At 41.8% G+C, this 19,881-nt stretch overlaps 1 long non-coding RNA gene across 2 annotated transcripts in view; it reads left to right on the top strand.

The window, feature by feature from the left end:
- The window catches only part of LOC133775891 (uncharacterized), a 163,313-nt gene that overhangs the window by 75,029 nt on the left and 68,403 nt on the right, over positions 1-19,881 (top strand). The window lies entirely within an intron of this gene.

Here is a 19,881-nt window from a genome sequence, read left to right as displayed (position 1 = left end):
ATTTCATGTTGTGTTCTTAGTACATTAAAAATAAGAAAATAAATAGATAGATAAGGAATTGCATTTGGATTATTTTAGGGATGTCATTTAGATGGCATATGATATGGGTGCAATGAAATATACAATAGGTTTAAGACTGTAACCAGTTTATTTAGATATCCTAATTTTATGATGTCGTAATATAAAACAAAAGTATTGTTTCCTGATTCTGTAATTAATTGTGTTCTCTTTCACTCCATTTCCTGTTGTTCAGAAACATCTTAGGTGAGTTCAGTGGGCTTAGGAGGGTTGCTCCTCAAATTGGCCTGCAAGGCTGAGGTAGTAAACTCAGACTTTTATATGGCTGAGCTGAGACCCTTACTGATTGATTCTCACCCCCTGGCCTCTTCCTAAAAGGAGAGGACTACAGGGTGGGAGGTGTATGACTGGGGTTGATTATGGCTGGTTCCACAGACATTAACAAATTTGGAGGGAGAGGTCTGGCTCCAATTTTTGGCCAGTGTCTCTCAGAGGAAGGATATCAAATGCTTGCTGTATGAGACCGTTCTGGGACAACAGGAAAAGGTTCATACAATCATAGCCTAAGTGCAGACAGTCTTTTATTGTGCCAGGTGAGCAAGCATCAGAGCAAAGAGGCTGTCTCACCAAGCTGCCGAAGCTAGACCTGGGCCCCTTTGTCTTTGCCAGTTATCCCAGGATCCACTCATGAGCAATGGCCATTGTAAAGGGATTCTTAAAACTGTAACTTTGGTTTTCTTACTGCCAAGATTATTTTCCGTAGAAAGATTCTAGGTCTCAGAATTCTCTTTCAATAGGCCACTCACCCAGGGTCTAGTGGAGGTTCTGGACAGCACCGCCCCTGTAAGTGTGAGAAGGTAGCAGAAAAGGCATCGTCTCTTTATTATCATCACTGGTGGCTTCACTTCCAGGCAGAAAGGGCTATATTGGTGTTTTAAAAGCTCATTGTCCTAAACCATCTCTCCCACTTTCATGTTCTAGGATGTAAAATTCTACCATGAGGAGTGAGTGCTTAAGCTGGTGGTTAGCACACCTGTGTCCCATATCAGTGTGCCTAGATTTGATTCCCAGTTCCAGATCCTGACTTAAGCTTCCTACTAACGCATACCCTGGGAGGCAGCAGTGATGCAAGTATTTGGGTTCCTGCCACCTGTGTGGGAGACCTGAATTGAATTCCTAGGCTCTGGCTCCAGCCCAAGCTCAGCCCTATTGTAGGCATTTGTGGAGTGAACCAGTGAATGGAAGCCTTGTCTTTCACTCTGTGTGTCTTTGTCTCTCAATTAAAGATTAGGGACAAGCATTTGGCACTGTGATCAAGTTGCCTCTTGGGATGCCTGCATCCATAACAGAGTGCCTAGGTTTGGCTCTTCATTCTGCTTCTGTTCCAGTTTCCTGCTGGTGTACACACTAGGAAGCAACAGGTGATGGCTCCAGTATGTGGATCCCTGCCATCCACTAGGGAGACCTGGACTGAGCTTCCAGCTTCTGTCTTTGGCTTTAGCTCAGCCCAGCCCTGTTCATTGCAGGCATCTGGGGAGTGAACCAGCGGATGGAAGATTCTCCAGGTCTCCCACATGGGTGCAGGGGCTCAAGGACTTGGGTCATCTTCTACTGCTTTCCTAGGCCGTTTGGAAGTAGAGCAGCTGGGACTTGAACCAGTGCCCATATGGAATGATGGCATTGCGGCAGCTTTACACACTACACCACAGTGTCAGCCCCTCTTTTTTTTTTTTTAAGATGTATTTATTTATTTATTTGAAAGTCAGAGGCACATAGAGGCAGAGGCAGAGGCAGAGAGAGAGAGAGAAAAAAAAGATGTCTTCCATTCTCTGATTCACTCCCCAGATGGCTGCAATGGTTGGAGCTATGCCAATCTGAAGCCAGGAGCCAGGAGCTCCTGGAGTGCAGGAGCCCAAGGACTTGGACCATATTCTACTGCTTTCACAGGCCATAGTGGAGAGCTGGATTGGAAGTAGAGCAGCCAGGACTCGAACTGGTGTCCATATGGGATGCTGGTACTGCAGGTGGTGGCTTTACCCACTATGCCACAGCACCGGCCCCCTGGTTCCACTCTTGATTCCAACTTTCTGCTTATAATCAGGAAGGCAGCAGATAATGGCTCAAATAGTTAGGTCGCTACCACCCACATGGGAGATCAGGATTGAGTTTGCAGCTTCTGGCTTTGGCCTAGTCCAGCCCCAGCTGGTGCAGTCATTCAGGGAGTGAATCAGTGCACAGATCTCTCTCTCTCTGTTTCTGTCTCTCTCTTTCTCTCTGTTTCACAAATTAAAAAAAAAGTATTTTTTACAAAAGTTTAACTTCAAATTTAATAAACTTTAAATAAATGCATTTTCAAAAAATCTGTTAAACTAACCAATGCAATTGTAAGTCATGAACACGTTTCAAATGCTTAAAATCTAGTACTTTGAAAAGATGACAGACAAAACAAAGTTGACTGTGGTTTCTGCTTTTCAACTTGGAATCGTTGACAAAAATATTGAGATGGAGCAAATTAAATACTAATCACCTAGCACCGTATTCAAGGGAAAGTGGGGAGATGTGAATATAAGAGGTGGGGGAGAAGAACAAATGAGGATTTGCTTTTTCTCTGCAGGATTTTTCCATTAATAAACAATACAGTTGTCCATTGTTTGCACTTGACTCTCCCATGATGGATTACACCTGATGGCTGATGCAGTAATAGACTGTTACTCAAGATCCCCACAAACTCTCCTGGCACCATGCGTTTGTTGATCTTGTGCTTCTACCTAGACTGTTTTTTCTCTGGTTTCCTCCTCTTCATGCTGCCCTTTCTTCAAATCCTGCTCAAATTCTACCTCTAGACCTCTATCCTCAGATCTATCCTCCTCCTAAATTCAAAGCACATCTGCATAAGTATGTTGGCATTTCAGCTTTTACTACATCATGACTTCTCAAATATATTGCTGTCCTACTTAAGCTTTATCCTACATCATTTAGCACGTGGAGATGTATATCTTGTTTGTCCACCTGCATGTTAATTTGATTGTTTTGGAACCTCTGCAGTGTCGGGGCATGCTGTGCTGTTGCTCAGTTATATACTAAATGAGTCAACTAAACTTAATGCATGGACTTCTGCTTAGCTAGAAAGTCACAAATGCGTTTTGGGGTGTCTGTCTTTGGGTGCTTATCTTATTTAAAACATTGAATATCTTATTTAACGCACCGAAAATCTTTGGCAGCTAAAAAAATGTTACATTGGTATCCTTAGAATCAAGAGAGTAAAACAATGTGACATTCCCAAGAATTTCAGTTTTTTTTTTTTTTTTTTTTTTTTTTTTTTTTTTTGACAGGCAGAGTGGACAGTGAGAGAGAAAGAGAAACAGAGAGAAAGGTCTTCCTTTGCCATTGGTTCAACTTCCAATGGCCGCTGCGGCCGGTGCACTGCGGCCGGTGCACCGCGCTGATCCAATGGCAGGAGCCAGGTGCTTATCCTGGTCTCCATGGGGTGCAGGGCCCAAGGACTTGGGCCATCCTCCACTGCACTCCCTGGCCACAGCAGAGAGCTGGCCTGGAAGAGGGGCAACCGGGACAGAATCTGGCTCCCCGACCGGGACTAGAACCTGGTGTGCCGGCGCCGCAAGGCGGAGGATTAGCCTATTGAGCCGCGACGCTGGCCAGAATTTCAGTTTTGATGAGGTGATATTTCCTTGTGCCATCATGGCTATTGTTTTGCTCTCAATATTTGAGATGGATGAAGGTGATGGTCAAGGATATAGGGTCCTGTGTAGTTCCTGAGCAAAACTTAAGAGAAGGGACACCACAGATCATTCACAAATGGAAACACCAGGAAGAGCTTCAGTCTAGGATATGAATATAAACTAGAAATATACTGGAAAACAGACCATTACGATCAAACCCTGGCTCAGAATTAGGTTGAACCATATAAAATTATCGATCATTGGCAATATTTAAGCTATGAAACCATTTCTATATGATTCATCCCAATAGTAACCCCATACACTCTAATCCATAGGACTCGTTTCTTTCCTGGCTATGTTAACATTAGGGTTCTAATTCTATTTGGTTTGAAAATTTGCTTTCACAGTGGCAAACCTTTACAGTTGTAGTAATAATAGAATGTCAACTCTGAAACACCTTTCATTTAATCTTATAAATTATGTGTCTACCTAGAATGTTTTTACTCTTAGAAATGCATATCTGTGTAGAAATTCTGAGTAATCCTGCTCTTCCAAAGCATTTTTGAACCAATCATCCTCATTGATGAAATACCAGCCCATTTTAGATGGGAAAATCCATTTTTAATAAACTTTCTTTTCAATTATGTCTGTCTTCCATCGTCTTTCTTTTGCTAGTGGGAGAGTTTGTTCTCTTCTATCCTACCCAGTTCTTGTCTTGATACATTAGCTTCTCAAGAAGATTATGTGCCTTCATCCTACCCATTCCCTCACCACATATTATTACTTTATTTACCTTCTGTCTCCTCTCCCTAGGTGAAAATGGAGATAATATTTACTCACCTTTTCTTTGCTGAGTGAGATAACAACAACTAGACAGCACCAAAGGGGTGTCATGCTGGAGCTCATTTCCTCAGCAATTGCCTCACGGAAGGATTTGTCAGCCCCAGAGCAGACGTCCATGTCTCTGGTGATTTGTCATAAAGCTCAGAAGGAGGAGTTTTGAGTTCCAATCCAAGTTATGACAGTGACTCACGGGATACTTTTAGGACAACTTGTTGAACTTTCAATTTGACCATTTAGAACCATAGCCCTTACATGGAAACTTGTATTTACTCATTTTGTTTCCAACAAACTTAGCCGGTTTATCAGATTCCTCACAACTTGTGAGGTGCTTCTTTACAGTGTCTCAAATTCTTTCAGTTCTTTGTAAATCTGTTTTTGTTTGTTTGTTGTTCATTGTGAAGAATAGGTTAACTAGATAGCAAGTGACAACTGGGTACATAACATCTTCTGGGATAGACTAACTTTTCAGATGGTGACCTCAATCAAGGTATTAGACCAACTTCCTGACAACTCAGATGGTGGCTCCCACTCAAGATATTAGAACAGCCTCTTGGTCTAGTGCCTGGCTCAGCTGAAGGGGTGATCAGATCTCTGAGTTAGCAGAATGAGTTACCAGAATGGTCCCTTCAGTCAGTGAATGAAGTTTGCTACATTACCGGGTATAATTGGATGCCTTCCCTTGTTGAGAGAGTGCTACTCAAAATGTTAGTCATAACAGACTTTGGTTCTTGCTGTCAAGAAACTAACTGAAATTATTGATACATAAACAATATATACATATGATTCCAAAGAAAAATTAATTTCTAATTAAATGGCATAGCTTTGTCTAGACTACATTGTAATGATCATTTTTATTCCTTAATCTATGAAACTTACCTTGTCAGATGATGATATAATAAAATATGATAATAGGCAAAGGCACAAGGAATCTGATTTTAGGGCTAGTTTCTTCAGGAACGAGCTTTAAGCTCTTAGGAGAAAATATTTTTGATTTATGTTATGGAACAATTTGTGAAATATAGTATCAAAAGACCGATTTATAAAGAAAAATAATAACCTGGACATCATAAAAATTAAAGGCTTCTACTCTACAAAGACACTATTAACAGAATGGAAACATAAGCCTTAGACTGGGAGAAATATTTGCAAAACATATGTCTGATGAAGGACTTGTTTACAGAATATATAAAGAACTCTTATTTCAATAATAAGAAAACACCAGCTTTTAAAAAATAGGCAAGAAGTTGGCCAGGTATTTCCCTACCATCTCTTCTTTCTTCTACAAATAAGATAAACATATGTCAAAAAAACACATGAAAAAGCACTAAACATCTTTAGTCATTACAGAAGTGGAAGTTAAATCCACAATGACTTACTACCACACACACACACACACACACATCTATTAGAACAGATGAAGTTAAAAAATCTGACAATACTAAGTGCTGGCAAGGGTGCAGAGCAATTGGAACTCTCATATGACATTGGTGGTAAGGCAAAATTATACAGCCAATTTGGAAAGCATTTTGACAGATAGATAAGCACACACTTAACATTTGTCCCATTGCTTCTTTGTCTTTTGGCTAAGATCAACTGTAGTAACATCTGTCCCAGCAATCCTCTCTGAGGCATTTCACCCTAAAGAAATGAAAATGTGTATTTATATAAAAACCTATATTCAAGCATTTGTATGACTTTCCATGTGACGGAATGTAGATGATAGATAGATAGATAGATAGATAGACAGACAGACAGACAGACAGATAATTTTATATGCTACAGCTTTGATGAATCTCAAATGCACCATCTTAAGTGAAAAGGCTCAAAGTATGTAGCAAAAAGTTATATAATGTACAGCTCCATTTATATGTGGGCCAAAGTTTTTAAAAAGAAAGGAAAAGAAATGCAGGAAGAAAGCAGAACTGTAATGTTGAAAGAGGCCCATGGTTACTGAGGACTGGGTGTGGAGGCAGAGGGTTGGCTGCAAAGGTGTATCAAAGGATTTTTTTTTTTTTGCCATAAGTCTTTATCTTGCAGTGGTTCTTATATGACTATGTTCATCCATACTCATATAATTTTTTAAAGATTTATTTTATTTATTTGAAAGACAAAGTTACAGAGAGAGGGAGAGAGAGAGAGGTCTTCCATCTGCTGGTTGGCTCTCCAGATGGCTGCAACGGGTGGAGCTGAGCCAATCTGAAGCCAGGAGCCAGGAGCTTCTTCTACGGCTCCCATGTGGGTGCAGGGACCCAAGGAGTTGGGCCATCTTCTACTGCTATCCCAGGCCATAGCAGAGAGCTGGATCGGAAGAGGAGCAGCTGGGACTACAACTGGCGCTGATATGGGATGCCGGCACTTTGGGCCAGGACTTTAACCCACTGTGCCACAGCACCAGCCCCCATACTCATGGGATTTTTAAAAAGATTTACTTAGTTATTTGAGAGGTAGAGTTAGAGAAAGAGAGGGAGAGAGAAAGATTTTTCATCTGCTGTTTCACTCCACAGATGGCCACAATGGCTGGAGCTGGGCCAATCCGAATCCAGGAGTCTGCAGCCAGGAACTTCCTCTGGATCTCCCACATGGGTGCAGGGCACAAGCACTTGGGCCATCTTCTACTGCTTCCCTAGGCCACCAGCAGGGAGTGGATCAGAAGTGAAGCACATGGGGCTTGAACTGGCACCCGTATGGGATGCCTGCACCACAGGTAGAGGCCCAACCTACTGTGCCACAGCACTGGCCCCCCCTCATAGAATTTTAACACCAAAAAAAAAAAAAAGTGTGACTATTACCACATGAAAAGTATACCTTCATTTTAAAAAGCGAGAAATAGATTTCTCTGACTCAGATACACGTTTGTCAAATGAGAATGATGTACTTCTTGCTGCTGATAATGATGATCCTGGGGCCAATGCTGTGGCACAGTGGGTTAAAGCCCTGGCCTGCAGTGCCGGCATCCCATAGGGATAGGCCAGTTCAAGTCCCACCTGCTCCACTTCAGATCCAGCAGAGGATGGCCCAAGTCCTTGTGCCCCTGCACTCACATGGGAAACATGGAAGAAGCTCCTGGCTCCTGGCTTTGGATCAGCTCAGCTCTGCTCCAGCCATTGCCTCCATTTGGGAAAGGAAGACCTGTGTGTGTGTGTGTGTGTGTGTGTCTTTACCTCTCTCTGTAACTGTCTTTCAAATAAATAAAATAAATCTTTTAAAAAAAAAAGAAATAAAAGTAAAGATAATGATGATCCTGATATATCAAACTTATGGGATCCTTGTGACATTTTGTAGATGAGAAAATGTCTGTGAGTGCTTTGCAACACATGAAGCAACAATATGCAACTGCCAAATATTAGGAAATTTTTTTGGTCTTGATTTTGTATTCAATTGCCTTGCTAAACTCTTTTATTATTTATATAAGTTTTTTATTACTTATATGAGTTTGTTCATTGATTCCTTTGGCTTTTTGATGTGAATTATCAAATAGGCCACAAAAAAAAGATAGTTAATCTTTTCTTTTACTTTTTTTCTTATTTTCTTGTGTTGATTAAGACTGCCAAGTCACCATGGAGTCGGATGTTTACAAAATTTTAAAGTTAAGTATAATTTTGATGGGTTTGGTAGGTATCCTGTATCAAAAGAAAGGAAGTTTCTTTTCATTCATGTTTCCCAAAAAGTATTTGTTTTTTAATATGAATGGATATCAGGCCTTTTGCTGAATTTTTTTCTGCATTTATTGAAATGATCATATAATTTCATTTAATAAAAATATTTTCAAGCAACTCTTGGAGCTGGCATATTATATTCTTGCATTCCTTTCTCTAGTCAGTCTAGAATCTACTAAATGGCATGAATTTGCCTTTTTGTCACAATATCTCCATCACCTAGCTCAGGTTTGATTTAAGCAAATGTTTATCCCTAAAACTTAACTCTTATATCTGGAGATATGAGAGCTCTTGAAATATACTGCTGAATACTAGAGGGCTCAGAAGAATTCTTCTGTATTTTTAAATTTTTAAATGACCAATTTCAAGATTACCCTTGGCCTATATTTATATTTATATCTAGATCTAGATATTCATCAAGGTTTTGGTTTAATTCTTTATGTCCCAAAACTACTCTTGGAGATAGATTTTTTTTTTTGCAGTTAATATGAACACAATACTATTTAGGGTTCCCTAGACTTTGCTGCTGTTTTGTATTTTAGTATCTTTCTTTAATTTTCATGACCAGGTTGTAGGTTGGGCTTGGAGCTTGAAGATTTAGAGAGAAATATTCTAGTCATGCCTACAGCTTTGTAGGAGGGAGCATCTATTTGTAGCCACAAGATTATCAGCCAGTGAAGTGGCAAGTTATAGGTCCAGCTTGTTTCTGTTGAGTTTCCTTTTTATTTATTTATTTATTTATTTATTGGACAGGCAGAGTTAGACAGTGAGAGAGAGAGACAGAAAGGTTTTCCTTTTTCCATTGGTTCACCCCCCAAGTGGCCGCTATGGCTGGCACATTGTGGCCGCCACGCTGCGCCGATCCGAAGCCAGGAACCAGGTGCTTCCTCCTGGTCTCCCATGCAGGTGCAGGACCCAAGGACCTGGGCCATCCTCCACTGCCCTCCCGGGCCACAGCAGAGAGCTGGATTGGAAGAGGAGCAACCGGGACAGAATCCAGCACCCCAACCAGGACTAGAACCCGGGGTGCCAGCGCTGCAGGTGGAGGATTAGCCTAGTGAGCCATGGCGCTGGCCTCTGTTGAGTTTCTTGAGTGTTGTGCTCTCAGGGAAAGCTGGGGAGTTGGTATAGTCTAATGAAAAAGGACATGGACTTTGTGTACAAGTAGCCCTAGTTCAAGTCTTAACTCTGATGATTAGTAACTGGGCAACCATGGATAAATCCTCTAACCTCTCTATTTTTGGTTTTATCATCTCTAAAATATGGATAAAAGTAGGTGATTTTGAGTGCCAGACATACAATAGGCTCTCAAAAACTGTTGATTATTATTTCAATGATAATCTGATATAATAAAATAGGTTCCTCAACAAGAAGACACTTAGAGGTTTTTGTTTGTTTTGGTTTTCAATTTTCATCATGAAGAGAAAATACGTAATTTTTAAAATGCAGATATAAAGATGCAAAACAAAGAGGATCATGATTCATGCTTCACAATGTACATAGCTTATTTATCAATTCATGTTCTGCAATACTTCAGACAGTTATATAATTTCCCTCCCTTTTAGAATGCCAGGATATGACATCAGGAAAATGGGGAGAAAGAGTTTTGGGAGGAGGAAGCATGAGGTGTTATAGAGAGAAGACAAGAATTTCTGACATAAATGCCCCAAATAAAGCAATCCCAAATGCTGACTGATTCCAGGAAACAGTTTTTTCCACTATGGTCATGCTAGCTGTAAAGTCCTGTGAGAACTTTAGATAATGTTATGAGCTGCTCTTAGCCTGGCCTGTTGTCAGGTGCTGGATTTGAGCCCTTGGTTAATTCCCAGTTGTCCTGGCATCCAAATCTCTCCAGTTCTTGAAGTCATATCTTGGATTCCCCACTTCTCTTGGAATAACTTTCTCAGACACCAGTTTTCCTATGTCATTCCCCTTTCCAAGGGCTACAGTTGGTTTCTCTACTAGAAGAGAAAAATCATTCATCAGACTCCATCCCCTGCCTGCAATCCACCTCCCTGAATTCCATTAGCTTATCTCTCAGCGGGCACTATATCCACCTGTATACCATTACCAATGTCCTGTCTCCTGGCCTCCATGAGGGTGATTTCTCCATTTTGCTGTTCTCCCTTGCACCCTTTCTGGGGTCTGTGAGAAGGAGAAAATCTTGATCCCCTAGAATTTTGAAGGAGACATGTTAATTTTCTTTGTAAGTGTACTTCAGAAAGTTTGTGGAGAAATAGAATTAAAAGATAAGTTTATTTTTTGTGCAAATAATGTTGAAATCCATGGATAGCTTTTTTTTTTTCTTTTTTGGTAATTGACATTTTCAATGAACTGTTTAAAATCCATCATATTTGTGCTTGTTAAGAAGTACTCTCTGATGTAGTGGTGCTGGAAGATTCACAGAGCGCAAGTCAAGGAAGAAATGTAATTGATAAATTGCATTTAAAGAAGTAAAATTCTGTGAACTGACCTTCTGTCCAGCTCTACCGTAGACAGGTCATGATGAATTCAATGCCTAATGGCAGTTGGGTTTGCACTGAGCTACTCCCACATCATGTACTATTCCAGAAAAGTTAACCCCCTTGTCTGAGCGAGGTCCAGCTTCTGACTCAGTGTTCAACACCACTTGAAAAGAGTTTCAGGACTTAAGATTTTTAAAAAACAAACATTGGTGTCAGCGTGAATTATCAGTGACAAATACTTTTCTTTGCAACAACTTGCTTTGGTTTCTGACTTGAAGGATGCCAGTTTTAGAATGATTTATTTGTTTTCTTTGCTGGGAGACAAACACATTTTTGAAAACAAGTTCCAGTCTGAACACCCCTTAAGGAAGAGACTATTTATTTGGCAAAGCAGCGTGTGTCCCAACATGGGAAATTATATATAAAGAGAGAAGAACCAGACCGTGCAGGGGGGAAAAAACTCTTAAGATTCTCTGAGGTTGTGACCTCGATGGAAGAACAGGCTTTTCCCCACATGCTTGGTTTGATGGCCATGGAAAGTTCACATTCCACAGGGTCTGAGTGCCAGGCGGGTGCTCTCATAGCCCTCTGTGGTCTGTGGTTTGCCAGGACTCCCTTCCACCAATCCACTCTCTCTCACTCCCCAAATGTACAGTCTCCTTCTACTCAACTGTTTATCTCACTAGCCCATGAACAGACCATACTTTCTCATTGTTTATGGAATATCTCATATCTATCTTAGCTGCTTCTAAACTCCCATACCCTTCCCATCAAAGCTAATCTGGTTACCCCTTCCCTAAAAGCCTCTCTCTGGCTTCCTCATTGGTTCCATAGCTTTCTTTTCTTTGAGTCTTCCTGCAACCCTCTCTCTGAACCCATCTGGTCCTGGAAGACAATCTTCCCTTGAAACCTACAGCATTTCCCCCAGCTCTTCCTGCCTTTCCTAATGAGGCTGACTAAGAATAACGAACATTACAATTCTCAACTCAAGAATCAAATTAATACAGAGAAGCCATAATAATTTAAGGCCACTTGCAATCCATGATTTTCCAAAGCATGGTTGATTTGAGGTCAGCCTCATTTGTTGGAGACCCCAAGGCACAGTAGCCCTCACTAATATCCGTGGTTGTCTTAGCACATGGAAGAAGTTAGTTTAGCTCATATGGGTGAATTTTTCATTCCCAGAGCATAATTGTATTAGTGTCAACTTTAAAATAATACTACATTGTTTTTGGGGAGGATTTTTTCCCAAGTAATATTAGTCTCCATTTTGCCAATTCATTGAGTCTCATAAAAGCTTTCTGACATAGAAAACACCCTCCCTTTCTTTTCTTTTCTTTTTTTTTTTTTTGAAGATTTATTTTATGTATTCATGAGGCAGAGTTATAGACAAAGAGAGGGAGACACAGAGACAGAGGCCTTCCATCCACTGGCTCACTCTCTAAATGGCCACAACGGTTGGAGCTGGGCCAATCCAAAGCCAGGAGCTTCTTTCAGGTCTCCAACGTGGGTGCAGGGACCAAAGCTCCTAGGCCTTCTTCCACTGCTTTCCCAGGCCATTAGCAGGGATCTGGATCAGAAGTGGAACAGCCAAGACTCAAACTGATGTCTGTGTGGGATGCCAGCACTGCAGGCAGAGGCTTGACCTACTATGCTATGGCTCCTGCCCCCACCCTCCCTTCCTTAAGGCAAGAAAAAGTCTGCACAGAAAGTTGGAGCTAAGACAAAGACCATTCTGGTCTAGAAATAACAAGGGAAGTCTCACTCCCACAACAAGGCTTCCATGCACAGTTATGCAGACAGCACACTGTGCAGCCTCAGAGCTGATGAGAATGGCATTTCCTGGAGTTGAACAGTGCACAACCTGTCCGACCAGATATGGCAGCCCCACCAAGATGACTTAATCTGAAGGGAAGATGAAGCCAGGGCTGGGTTGTAAGACAAAGACTGAAGGGGGCTTCCAATTGGGTCTGTCTTTCATCTGTTGTCAGCTGCTGTGACAGACTGTCACAAACTGGCTAAGTTATATGCAGTAGAAGCTTATTTGGCTCACAGTGCTGGAGACTGAAGGGGCAAATTTGTTGAGGACCTTCTTACAACATCAGTGTGGTGGAAGGTATCACAGAAGTGGACAGGGTGTGTATGGGGGTGAATTCTCCCCTTTGAAAACGAACACACGCTTTCAATAATGGCCTTAATTTATTCATGAGGGCAAAGTCCCCATGATTTAATTCCATCTTAAAGGTCCTACCACTCAACACTTGTATTGGGAATTAAGTTTACAACACATGACTTTTGGGGCACACATTCAATCTATAGCAGTCCTTTGGCCATCCAGTCTGAATGGCTCCCACCCTCTCTCTCTTCTTACTTGGATCACAGGAGGGGGAGATTTTATCAGGCCTCTGTCCTCAGTGTTTTCTTAGCAAGTTTCTCATCTCTACAGAAGCACCAAGCCAAGATTTTAAAAAGGGCCAGGCTTTCCGATGTATAATATGGTTACTGTGCAGCAGCCTGTATCAGAAACAGAGAGAGGCCAGCTCCCAAAAAGCCTGGAGCCAAGATCTGTGCATTATGGACTTAGCTCCTGACATATTTGGCACAAGTTGAAAAAATGCGCAAAAAAAAACCAAAAAAACCACCCACTGTCTCCAGAGGCCTTGGGCAGGAATATACAAGGCAAAACGCTTTAGTTGTAGACAAGAAAACGCTGGAGAGTCAGCAAAGGATGAGCTGGTCAGGAAATATCCACTTCCTGTGGGTCCTCCCAAAGCTCTCCTACTCTGGCCAACCCCAATTGCAGATGATACAGCCAACAAAACACTCCACCAAAGCAGCCTGTTGGCTCTGTCAGCTCCAGTCAGCTGCACCCATGACCCCGCTTGCCCATGCAGAACCTTCTGGCAAGGGGTGTTCAAACAGACCAACAAGAAATACTTGGATGGAAACATGGAGTTCTCTAGACAAGGGCAGGCAGATGTGTAAGGCTGAGGTTAAACATGAAATTCCTGACTCTTCCAAGCACTAATAAGGAATTCCGGTTGACTGTACTTTGAAGCAATGGCTTAAAAGAAATGGTTTTTATTTAAAGATGGGTGTTTTTCAACATGATGCTGTAAGAATAGTGAGGTTCACCACTGAAATGAAAACTTACCTGTTAAGTTTCTGCATTAAACAGGAATTCGTATACTAAGTCCATTAACCACAACCACCGTTTTCATTGTAAATCAGACGTGTCTTTAAAATTAAAAAAAAAAAAAAAAAGCAATTGTAGCAACGTGTCATGGTGAGATGCCCTGATTTCAGAGAAAAGGGAAGTATGTTTGCTCTGGCCAGCCCACGCAACTTCAGATATTTAATATGATCACTGAGAAGGCGGAAAGATTTTCAGGAAAGGCTTCTTTTGCCCAGCTCCTAGCAGCCTGCAGAGGAGTAAGTAGGAACTTGAGAGGAGCAGTCCCTTAAAATGCAGCAAAAAAAAGGACCTTTGATTCCCTGAGCAGGCTTGTGAAAGCAGAGCATGTAAATGAAAGGGGTAGGCTGGCAAGAGATGTCAAACCAACCGGCTTACTTTTCAACAATATTTTACTTATCAGTTTATTTGAGAAAGAGAGAGAGGCGGGGGCTTCCATCTCCTGGTTCACTCCCAAATGCCTGACACGTCCAGGCTGGGTCAGGCCTGGAGCCAGGAACTCCATCTGGGTCTCCCTCATGGGTTGCAGGTACCCAAGCACTTGGGCCATCACCTGCTGCCTCTCCCAGTGTACACCAGTAAGAAGCTGGAATCCCAACTGCAGCTGGGACTTGAAACCAGGAGTTTGATATGGGAGGTGGGCATCTTAACTGCTAGGCCCAGTGCCTGCTCCAGTGGTCAGTTTATTTTTAAGCACTTACTACACAAGGGTTTACAAATGCTGGGTTACTGCCCTCAAGAAGTAGTTGCATTTTGAACCTTTGGCCAACCAGGAAAACAGGAAACAATGTAAGTTTTCACCACTGGGCCCTGGGTATGCAGGTGATAGAGGACATGAGATGCCAAGAAGAGACAATGCAGTGGCCCAAAATCAGCACTGGCAAGAAGCATCCATAGCCCCTTGGCTGTAGAGGCGAAGGCAATATGCACAGAGCTCTAGCATTAGGAGGCAGAAATGGAAGCAGGGTGAGTCTGTCCTGTAGGAACTGGAGTCATGGAGACCCAGCTCTTGCCGGAGAATGGGGCTGAGGCAGTGAATGAGCGGGAGAAACACGCCACTCTACCTTCATTTCTCCCAGCCAATATCTCACCAGCACTTGCCATTGACTGCACCAAGGCAGGAGTCATCTAGCTCAGGAGCTGAGAGAGGCAGTCCGCAGAGGCAGAGCAGGGCAAGGGAGGGGCAAGGCACAGATCTGAGGGCAAGCAGGCCCAGGCCTGGCACAGTGAACACATTTGGATCATCTTTTACCTTCACCACAATGACCTCACCTTGCCCTAGGCCAGACCACAACAAATTAACTGCAAGGTACAAATGCTGGCTGGAGTAGACTCTGGGGTGAACCTCTGTCTCCTCCTTTCCCCAGTTTTAAGCCCATTTAGGCTTATCTCTAAACCCTTTACAGGTGGCACCTTAATTATTCCAGGAGTTAAGGAACCAGAATTCACACAGCCTGACATATATCATGGCTTGCAATGAACCCTTGGAACTGATTGTCCTCGATTTTATTTCCAATGAAGAATTCTTATCAATATCATCAGTTCAGAGGCTTTTATGTTCCTTGCCAGTGGCATAACTTCAGAGTGACTTTATATCTTCACATCTGTATTTCCTCATCTATACAATGAGAATAAAGGTAGGACTCTGGTATGCACCCAGTGAGGTGGCATCTATTGAAGCATGTACCCTGGTGCTCAATAAAAGACACAGCCACCTCTGTGCCAGTGAGGACTTTCCCAGTTGCAGGGGAGAGAAGCCCAGATCCTCGTAGCGTAGGCCCAAAGGTCTGGTTTCAGAAGCATCTGAATCTAGGAGCACATCCATGATCCTCCTTGTGGATTCTCTTTAAATCACTTATTTCCGTGTTCTGCTGATTGGGGTTTCATTGTCAGGCTGACTGTACTCACAAGATGGCAAGATGGGTGGATGCTGAGGCAACCTCCCAGCTGAGCAACTTCAGAAGGAAAAGATCCTGCGTTTCCTGAAAATCCTGCAATAAGGACTCTTTGGCCTGATTGGATCACACAGTATTAATCACTGTGGCCAGAGGATGGAGTGGTTCCTATTGGCCAGGCCTGGGTCCTATTCCCATGTAGACTGATAGTAAGGGAGTATCAAGTATCCTAATGGAAATGGAGAAGCAGGCAAAAACAAGCTATTTGCACTGCAGTGGTTATTGTTGCAATAATATCTATATCATATTGTTACTATGACTTACTATTTGTTATATACAATTAATATTGCCACCATCCTAACTACTGTACACTGTACAACTAGTACAAAATTGTGGAGGGCTATTTTAGTGAACAACTAGGATGACAGAGATGCAAAAGAAAAACTTGGAGAAAGTTGTAATAGGAGAAAAGTGATACTGTATAGAAGGAAATAAAATGAAAGAACTCTCAGTAACAGATGGAAGTTAAAGTGAAGCCAAGCTTAGCTATAAGTCCTAGAAAATGCATTGAGAATCTTTCAAATCAAAACCCATTTAAATGGCAATATGTAATACATTTTTGCAGTTGCTAAATTAAAATCAGCTCACTGGAATTCTTTAAATGAAGCATAAATGTCCACAAAAATCAAGCATGTTGTATGCTGTTCTCTTTCAGTTCATATACAGCTATCTATGAAACAAGCCAACAGCAATCCTTGTACAGGAAGACTATGTCCATGGATGCCTTACTGCAATTAGCTTTCCAGGAGGGAACATTATGATATTGGGACATTTGAAATTTTCCTTCCTGTTTTCTTAAATGAAACAGGGATGTGTTGCATATGTTGAATTTCTGGCAGAAAATTCAGATGTCATCATCTGTCATGAAACATTGGCCTTTAGGTAGTGTTGCCACACCCTTGAATAATGTATTTATTCTAGAATCAGTGATATACACAAATATATAAGTATATAGTACAATGATACTGTGACACCAACAACTCTGAACTTGAAACTGGAATCTACATTTTACTTGTTTTTTGTTTTTTGGTTTTTTTGACAGGCAGAGTGGACAGAGAAAGAGAGAGACAGAGAGAAAGGTCTTCCTTTGCCGTTGGTTCACCCTCCAATGGCCGCCGCGGTAGGCGCGCTGTGGCCGGCGCACTGTGCCAATCTGAAGCCAGGAGCCAGGTGCTTCTCCTGGTCTCCCGTGGGGTGCAGGGCCCAAGTGCTTGGGCCACCCTCCACTGCACTCCCAGGCCATAGCAGAGAGCTGGCCTGGAAGAGGGGCAGCCGGGACAGAATCCAGCGCCCCAACTGGGACTAGAACCCAGTATGCCAGCGCTGCTAGGCAGAGGATTAGCCTGTTGAGCCATGGCGCCGGCCCTATCTACATTTTACTTGTAATAAGCTCTGTCAACACGAAGATCTGTGTTAAGCTGCATTATACATGGCATTGGGAAGACTTTGCACATTGCTTTGTATGAAAACAAAAATTATGTTCTCAGAAGTTTTTTCCTGTTAAAACTCAATAAATGTTACAGCCAAATATGCTATTGGATTTGCTTAAGGCTAAATCTCCTCATGAGAAACAGCTAGAGAATTGAAAATTAAGCTGGTTATTTGGGACATCTGGAGTTTTCCCCTGAATGACTTCTAGATCAGTTTGCCCAAACCCCACCTGAGTGTGGCGCTCAGCGGACTTGACCAAGCACATTATTCAAACTCAGCAGAAGCCGAACAAACGTCCTCAGTTTGTAATTTAAGAAAGAATATACACGGTTTGCATCATACAGCTTTATGTAACCATTTTCTAGAGAAAGAATATGTATCTACAGTGAACAAGGTTCCTGGAGGGGATTTGAGTTGTGCATTTTGTTAACTGTAGAGTACGTTATTGGGACAGAAATTGGGTAGTGTTGTAAAATCTGATAGGCTCACCAAATGGAGGAAGGATAATAGGACCCTCCATTTCTAGACTTTAAAATCTTTCCAAACCACTTGAAATGTAGCAGTTCTAACCATCCCACTGCAGGTAAGGCTGACCCCTCATTGAATGACCTTCCTACTCCTGCATGCTGTTTTCCATAACACATACAGAATGAGAACAGCCTTCACCCATGTTGAGAAAAACAGTCCTTTGGTGTGTGTGGGTTTTTTTTTTTTTTTTGGCTTTTTTTTTTTCCTTCATATTTTGAAGGGTGGCGTAGACCAGATTAAAAAACATAGCTCAGGGAAGCAAGAAATCATTCTCCCAAATGTTTATTAAGTGAATCACAAATTCATTCAGCATGACTGCTTACCCAGAGAAATAAAGGCAAAATGGTAACAAGCTGTGGGCCTCCAAGTATCTTCAACTCTAGGATCTCCCTGGGAAAGGGTCACAAGTGTAATCATTTTCAGCTGTCCCTGCCTTGCTTCCGCTGTCGATGGAAATATCCAGGCAGGATGAATACACTTTCTGACTAGACTCGGGACTGACCTAGACAGCTTTTGGAAATTCAGGATCTACTTTTCCTAAAGCTTCTTAATTTTTCCCATCCTTCAGTGATTGAAAACATCATTTATCCCATTACAGCATGTGGAAAGAGAGGGGAGGGAGAAGCAGACGGGCTCTGAGTTCAGGATGAAAATTACTTTGTGAAGTTATTATTCTCATCCATAACAGCTGACAATTTTCATGTCATTTAGCTGATTCCAGAGCAGAATCACCTGGAGAGAAATTAAGTACTGTTTTTCATACTATTTATCTTGAGTGCCCCCGAGGAGACATGGACACCATATTTAATAATTGATGATCCATGGTTTGCATGTTTCCTGGAAATGTCCAGCTATTTTTGTCAAGTCTGGTTAGCCATTATTTCAGTGGCCACATGTGAAAGAATTACCCTCCTTCCCTTGTATTGTGGTGGCTTCCAGGGACTTCCTCCAGTGTCTGAAAACTGTCTGGAGATCCTAGTTCTGAAGAACTCTGTGGATCTGTACTTCGTGAAGTAACTCTATTCCTCGTTGTTTGGTGATGGCTATTTCTTTAATAGCATGACTCCCCTATGAGCTCTCATATGACCTCAGTGGTCTCTCACTTGGAACTCTCCTTGAAATTCTAAGATTATGTGTTACTTTAAAGGCAAAAAGGAAAAAAGCAAAATTATTATAAATCCAAATGGTGCTAGAATCTGAAAGACTTCTAACAGGTTACAGCTTCCTAGTTGCTGACATCAGCAATGTGGTTCTTATTAAACAGCTGGATTTCAGACCATGGTACTTTCCAAGTATCATTTCCACTTTATGTAAAGAACATGGATTCAACAGAGTTTCTGTTGAGCTAATGAATAGGATTTAGAATGGCTCTGTCCTTTGGCCATTACTGCAGATTAGCAAGATGACTGGTGTACTAGGCCATTTCCAGGGACTAACATAAAGTGAAAGAATATGACTCTGTCAACTGCTGGAATAGAAATTGTCATTCAGTGGTTAATTCATCAAGTTAGCTTCAAATCTGTATAATTTGAAGTCTCTAATGAAATAGCAAAAGAAAGGCACAAACACCATCCACAACCAAGAACTTTTAAGTGAATGGATTGCTACTTGCATAGGGTCAGGAGGCAGCCTAAACAGTTAATGTACCAAGAAAGTTCCATTGCACAGATGATGAGAGTGGGGCATAAAGAGGTTTTGGTAACTTGCCCCAGCTTACACGGAAAGTAAGTGACAGGGCTGGGACATAAAAACAGGCTCAATTGACTTTAAATCCTCTTAACCATTCTGCCTTGATGGTCAGAAAAGCTTCTGCTTCAAGAGTTTTAAAATCCAAAAAGAAGTAATAAGAAGGGACTCCAAAAAATTCATGGAAAAAATGGGGTTAAAATATAAACTTATTTTGGTGTAACAAAATTTGAAATCATGCATAGTACTTTTATCATATGCATTTTCCATGAATTTTTTGAGGACCCCTCAGGGTTGCTGCTGAATATTTCATGCTATGTGTCATCTGTAGCTCTGTTTTCCCCTTCCCTGGGCCCCTGGTTGCTGTCCTTCTAATGATACTAATGCCGTTTGTTTGATAAGTCTCCTTTTGTATTTTTGCCTTGT

The sequence above is a fragment of the Lepus europaeus genome, chromosome 17 (assembly GCF_033115175.1).
Source record: "Lepus europaeus isolate LE1 chromosome 17, mLepTim1.pri, whole genome shotgun sequence".
Lineage (NCBI taxonomy): Eukaryota > Metazoa > Chordata > Mammalia > Lagomorpha > Leporidae > Lepus > Lepus europaeus.
Note: the sequence above shows the minus strand (reverse complement) of the source record. Positions and strands in the feature narration are given on the sequence as shown.